Source organism: Petromyzon marinus, unplaced genomic scaffold (genome assembly GCF_048934315.1).
Source record: "Petromyzon marinus isolate PM22_M1 ecotype Great Lakes invasive population unplaced genomic scaffold, UKy_Petmar_22M1.pri1.0 PM_Scaffold_71, whole genome shotgun sequence".
NCBI classification, from domain to species: Eukaryota; Metazoa; Chordata; class Hyperoartia; order Petromyzontiformes; family Petromyzontidae; genus Petromyzon; species Petromyzon marinus.
This window is the reverse complement of record NW_027423679.1, coordinates 329,847-337,195: the sequence shown is the minus strand read 5'-3', so window position 1 is coordinate 337,195 and position 7,349 is coordinate 329,847.

Genomic DNA, 7,349 nt, shown 5'->3' with positions numbered 1-7,349 from the left:
GGGGAGAATTCAATCACATTTATTCGATGCGACGTTTCTTATGGGATTTAATAAGCGACAACATTTTGACCCCAAACCGAGAGGATTCTGGGATGTTTGTGTTTTTTTGGTAATAACACTGGAAGGAAACGTCGTAGACCCATCAAGGTGGTACTCGTACTGCTCGCCTCATCGAGAGGAATCCAAATATATGAGTGGTTACGCTATGGGATATGAAATGGACGAGCGACCAATAAAACAACATGTATTATGGGGTTGAATGCTTTTTGCTATTCACAAAATAAAACAAAAGCAGTCATGCAAACATCGAATTTAACACAGCACAGCAAAACCAGTTGCACCATTCAATTCCGCTCGTCCAGGCGGGGAGAATTCAATCACATTTATTCGATGCGACGTTTCTTATGGGATTTAATAAGCGACAATATTTTGACCCCAAACCGAGAGGATTCTGGGATGTTTGTGTTTTTTTGGTAATAACTCTGGAAGGAAACGTCGCAGACCCATCAAGGTGGTACTCGTACTGCTCGCCTCATCGAGAAGAATCCAAATATATGAGTGGTTACGCTATGGGATATGAAATGGACGAGCGACCAATAAAACAACATGTATTATGGGGTTGAATGCTTTTTGCTATTCACAAAATAAAACAAAAGCAGTCATGCAAACATCGAATTTAACACAGCACAGCAAAACCAGTTGCACCAATCAATTCCGCTCGTCCAGGCGGGGAGAATTCAATCACATTTATTCGATGCGACGTTTCTTATGGGATTTAATAAGCGACAACATTTTGACCCCAAACCGAGAGGATTCTGGGATGTTTGTGGTTTTTTGGTAATAACTCTGGAAGGAAACGTCGCAGACCCATCAAGGTGGTACTCGTACTGCTCGCCTCATCGAGAGGAATCCAAATATATGAGTGGTTACGCTATGGGATATGAAATGGACGAGCGACCAATAAAACAACATGTATTATGGGGTTGAATGCTTTTTGCTATTCACAAAATAAAACAAAAGCAGTCATGCAAACATCGAATTTAACACAGCACAGCAAAACCAGTTGCACCAATAAATTCCGCTCGTCCAGGCGGGGAGAATTCAATCACATTTATTCGATGCGACGTTTCTTATGGGATTTAATAAGCGACAACATTTTGACCCCAAACCGAGAGGATTCTGGGATGTTTGTGTTTTTTTGGTAATAACACTGGAAGGAAACGTCGTAGACCCATCAAGGTGGTACTCGTACTGCTCGCCTCATCGAGAGGAATCCAAATATATGAGTGGTTACGCTATGGGATATGAAATGGACGAGCGACCAATAAAACAACATGTATTATGGGGTTGAATGCTTTTTGCTATTCACAAAATAAAACAAAAGCAGTCATGCAAACATCGAATTTAACACAGCACAGCAAAACCAGTTGCACCATTCAATTCCGCTCGTCCAGGCGGGGAGAATTCAATCACATTTATTCGATGCGACGTTTCTTATGGGATTTAATAAGCGACAATATTTTGACCCCAAACCGAGAGGATTCTGGGATGTTTGTGTTTTTTTGGTAATAACTCTGGAAGGAAACGTCGCAGACCCATCAAGGTGGTACTCGTACTGCTCGCCTCATCGAGAAGAATCCAAATATATGAGTGGTTACGCTATGGGATATGAAATGGACGAGCGACCAATAAAACAACATGTATTATGGGGTTGAATGCTTTTTGCTATTCACAAAATAAAACAAAAGCAGTCATGCAAACATCGAATTTAACACAGCACAGCAAAACCAGTTGCACCAATCAATTCCGCTCGTCCAGGCGGGGAGAATTCAATCACATTTATTCGATGCGACGTTTCTTATGGGATTTAATAAGCGACAACATTTTGACCCCAAACCGAGAGGATTCTGGGATGTTTGTGGTTTTTTGGTAATAACTCTGGAAGGAAACGTCGCAGACCCATCAAGGTGGTACTCGTACTGCTCGCCTCATCGAGAGGAATCCAAATATATGAGTGGTTACGCTATGGGATATGAAATGGACGAGCGACCAATAAAACAACATGTATTATGGGGTTGAATGCTTTTTGCTATTCACAAAATAAAACAAAAGCAGTCATGCAAACATCGAATTTAACACAGCACAGCAAAACCAGTTGCACCAATAAATTCCGCTCGTCCAGGCGGGGAGAATTCAATCACATTTATTCGATGCGACGTTTCTTATGGGATTTAATAAGCGACAACATTTTGACCCCAAACCGAGAGGATTCTGGGATGTTTGTGGTTTTTTGGTAATAACACTGGAAGAAAACGTCGCAGACCCATCAAGGTGGTACTCGTACTGCTCGCCTCATCGAGAGGAATCCAAATATATGAGTGGTTACGCTATGGGATATGAAATGGACGAGCGACCAATAAAACAACATGTATTATGGGGTTGAATGCTTTTTGCTATTCACAAAATAAAACAAAAGCAGTCATGCAAACATCGAATTTAACACAGCACAGCAAAACCAGTTGCACCATTCAATTCCGCTCGTCCAGGCGGGGAGAATTCAATCACATTTATTCGATGCGACGTTTCTTATGGGATTTAATAAGCGACAACATTTTGACCCCAAACCGAGAGGATTCTGGGATGTTTGTGGTTTTTTGGTAATAACACTGGAAGGAAACGTCGCAGACCCATCAAGGTGGTACTCGTACTGCTCGCCTCATCGAGAGGAATCCAAATATATGAGTGGTTACGCTATGGGATATGAAATGGACGAGCGACCAATAAAACAACATGTATTATGGGGTTGAATGCTTTTTGCTATTCACAAAATAAAACAAAAGCAGTCATGCAAACATCGAATTTAACACAGCACAGCAAAACCAGTTGCACCATTCAATTCTGCTCGTCCAGGCGGGGAGAATTCAATCACATTTATTCGATGCGACGTTTCTTGTGGGATTTAATAAGCGACAACATTTTGACCCCAAACCGAGAGGATTCTGGGATGTTTGTGGTTTTTTGGTAATAACACTGGAAGGAAACGTCGCAGAACCATCAAGGTGGTACTCCTACTGCTCGCCTCATCGAGAGGAATCCAAATATATGAGTGGTTACGCTATGGGATATGAAATGGACGAGCGACCAATAAAACAACATGTATTATGGGGTTGAATGCTTTTTGCTATTCACAAAATAAAACAAAAGCAGTCATGCAAACATCGAATTTAACACAGCACAGCAAAACCAGTTGCACCAATCAATTCCGCTCGTCCAGGCGGGGAGAATTCAATCACATTCATTCGATGCGACGTTTCTTATGGGATTTAATAAGCGACAACATTTTGACCCCAAACCGAGAGGATTCTGGGATGTTTGTGGTTTTTTGGTAATAACTCTGGAAGGAAACGTCGCAGACCCATCAAGGTGGTACTCGTACTGCTCGCCTCATCGAGAGGAATCCAAATATATGAGTGGTTACGCTATGGGATATGAAATGGACGAGCGACCAATAAAACAACATGTATTATGGGGTTGAATGCTTTTTGCTATTCACAAAATAAAACAAAAGCAGTCATGCAAACATCGAATTTAACACAGCACAGCAAAACCAGTTGCACCATTCAATTCTGCTCGTCCAGGCGGGGAGAATTCAATCACATTTATTCGATGCGACGTTTCTTATGGGATTTAATAAGCGACAACATTTTGACCCCAAACCGAGAGGATTCTGGGATGTTTGTGGTTTTTTGGTAATAACTCTGGAAGGAAACGTCGCAGACCCATCAAGGTGGTACTCGTACTGCTCGCCTCATCGAGAGGAATCCAAATATATGAGTGGTTACGCTATGGGATATGAAATGGACGAGCGACCAATAAAACAACATGTATTATGGGGTTGAATGCTTTTTGCTATTCACAAAATAAAACAAAAGCAGTCATGCAAACATCGAATTTAACACAGCACAGCAAACCAGTTGCACCATTCAATTCCGCTCGTCCAGGCGGGGAGAATTCAATCACATTTATTCGATGCGACGTTTCTTATGGGATTTAATAAGCGACAACATTTTGACCCCAAACCGAGAGGATTCTGGGATGTTTGTGGTTTTTTGGTAATAACTCTGGAAGGAAACGTCGCAGACCCATCAAGGTGGTACTCGTACTGCTCGCCTCATCGAGAGGAATCCAAATATATGAGTGGTTACGCTATGGGATATGAAATGGACGAGCGACCAATAAAACAACATGTATTATGGGGTTGAATGCTTTTTGCTATTCACAAAATAAAACAAAAGCAGTCATGCAAACATCGAATTTAACACAGCACAGCAAAACCAGTTGCACCAATAAATTCCGCTCGTCCAGGCGGGGAGAATTCAATCACATTTATTCGATGCGACGTTTCTTATGGGATTTAATAAGCGACAACATTTTGACCCCAAACCGAGAGGATTCTGGGATGTTTGTGGTTTTTTGGTAATAACTCTGGAAGGAAACGTCGCAGACCCATCAAGGTGGTACTCGTACTGCTCGCCTCATCGAGAGGAATCCAAATATATGAGTGGTTACGCTATGGGATATGAAATGGACGAGCGACCAATAAAACAACATGTATTATGGGGTTGAATGCTTTTTGCTATTCACAAAATAAAACAAAAGCAGTCATGCAAACATCGAATTTAACACAGCACAGCAAAACCAGTTGCACCAATCAATTCCGCTCGTCCAGGCGGGGAGAATTCAATCACATTTATTCGATGCGACGTTTCTTATGGGATTTAATAAGCGACAACATTTTGACCCCAAACCGAGAGGATTCTGGGATGTTTGTGGTTTTTTGGTAATAACTCTGGAAGGAAACGTCGCAGACCCATCAAAGTGGTACTCGTACTGCTCGCCTCATCGAGAGGAATCCAAATATATGAGTGGTTACGCTATGGGATATGAAATGGACGAGCGACCAATAAAACAACATGTATTATGGGGTTGAATGCTTTTTGCTATTCACAAAATAAAACAAAAGCAGTCATGCAAACATCGAATTTAACACAGCACAGCAAAACCAGTTGCACCAATCAATTCCGCTCGTCCAGGCGGGGAGAATTCAATCACATTCATTCGATGCGACGTTTCTTATGGGATTTAATAAGCGACAACATTTTGACCCCAAACCGAGAGGATTCTGGGATGTTTGTGGTTTTTTGGTAATAACTCTGGAAGGAAACGTCGCAGACCCATCAAGGTGGTACTCGTACTGCTCGCCTCATCGAGAGGAATCCAAATATATGAGTGGTTACGCTATGGGATATGAAATGGACGAGCGACCAATAAAACAACATGTATTATGGGGTTGAATGCTTTTTGCTATTCACAAAATAAAACAAAAGCAGTCATGCAAACATCGAATTTAACACAGCACAGCAAAACCAGTTGCACCATTCAATTCTGCTCGTCCAGGCGGGGAGAATTCAATCACATTTATTCGATGCGACGTTTCTTATGGGATTTAATAAGCGACAACATTTTGACCCCAAACCGAGAGGATTCTGGGATGTTTGTGGTTTTTTGGTAATAACTCTGGAAGGAAACGTCGCAGACCCATCAAGGTGGTACTCGTACTGCTCGCCTCATCGAGAGGAATCCAAATATATGAGTGGTTACGCTATGGGATATGAAATGGACGAGCGACCAATAAAACAACATGTATTATGGGGTTGAATGCTTTTTGCTATTCACAAAATAAAACAAAAGCAGTCATGCAAACATCGAATTTAACACAGCACAGCAAACCAGTTGCACCATTCAATTCCGCTCGTCCAGGCGGGGAGAATTCAATCACATTTATTCGATGCGACGTTTCTTATGGGATTTAATAAGCGACAACATTTTGACCCCAAACCGAGAAGATTCTGGGATGTTTGTGGTTTTTTGGTAATAACTCTGGAAGGAAACGTCGCAGACCCATCAAGGTGGTACTCGTACTGCTCGCCTCATCGAGAGGAATCCAAATATATGAGTGGTTACGCTATGGGATATGAAATGGACGAGCGACCAATAAAACAACATGTATTATGGGGTTGAATGCTTTTTGCTATTCACAAAATAAAACAAAAGCAGTCATGCAAACATCGAATTTAACACAGCACAGCAAAACCAGCTGCACCAATCAATTCCGCTCGTCCAGGCGGGGAGAATTCAATCACATTTATTCGATGTGACGTTTCTTATGGGATTTAATAAGCGACAACATTTTGACCCCAAACCGAGAGGATTCTGGGATGTTTGTGGTTTTTTGGTAATAACTCTGGAAGGAAACGTCGCAGACCCATCAAGGTGGTACTCGTACTGCTCGCCTCATCGAGAGGAATCCAAATATATGAGTGGTTACGCTATGGGATATGAAATGGACGAGCGACCAATAAAACAACATATATTATGGGGTTGAATGCTTTTTGCTATTCACAAAATAAAACAAAAGCAGTCATGCAAACATCGAATTTAACACAGCACAGCAAAACCAGTTGCACCATTCAATTCTGCTCGTCCAGGCGGGGAGAATTCAATCACATTTATTCGATGCGACGTTTCTTATGGGATTTAATAAGCGACAACATTTTGACCCCAAACCGAGAGGATTCTGGGATGTTTGTGGTTTTTTGGTAATAACTCTGGAAGGAAACGTCGCAGACCCATCAAGGTGGTACTCGTACTGCTCGCCTCATCGAGAGGAATCCAAATATATGAGTGGTTACGCTATGGGATATGAAATGGACGAGCGACCAATAAAACAACATGTATTATGGGGTTGAATGCTTTTTGCTATTCACAAAATAAAACAAAAGCAGTCATGCAAACATCGAATTTAACACAGCACAGCAAACCAGTTGCACCATTCAATTCCGCTCGTCCAGGCGGGGAGAATTCAATCACATTTATTCGATGCGACGTTTCTTATGGGATTTAATAAGCGACAACATTTTGACCCCAAACCAAGGATTCTGGGATGTTTGTGGTTTTTTGGTAATAACTCTGGAAGGAAACGTCGCAGACCCATCAAGGTGGTACTCGTACTGCTCGCCTCATCGAGAGGAATCCAAATATATGAGTGGTTACGCTATGGGATATGAAATGGACGAGCGACCAATAAAACAACATGTATTATGGGGTTGAATGCTTTTTGCTATTCACAAAATAAAACAAAAGCAGTCATGCAAACATCGAATTTAACACAGCACAGCAAAACCAGTTGCACCATTCAATTCTGCTCGTCCAGGCGGGGAGAATTCAATCACATTTATTCGATGCGACGTTTCTTATGGGATTTAATAAGCGACAACATTTTGACCCCA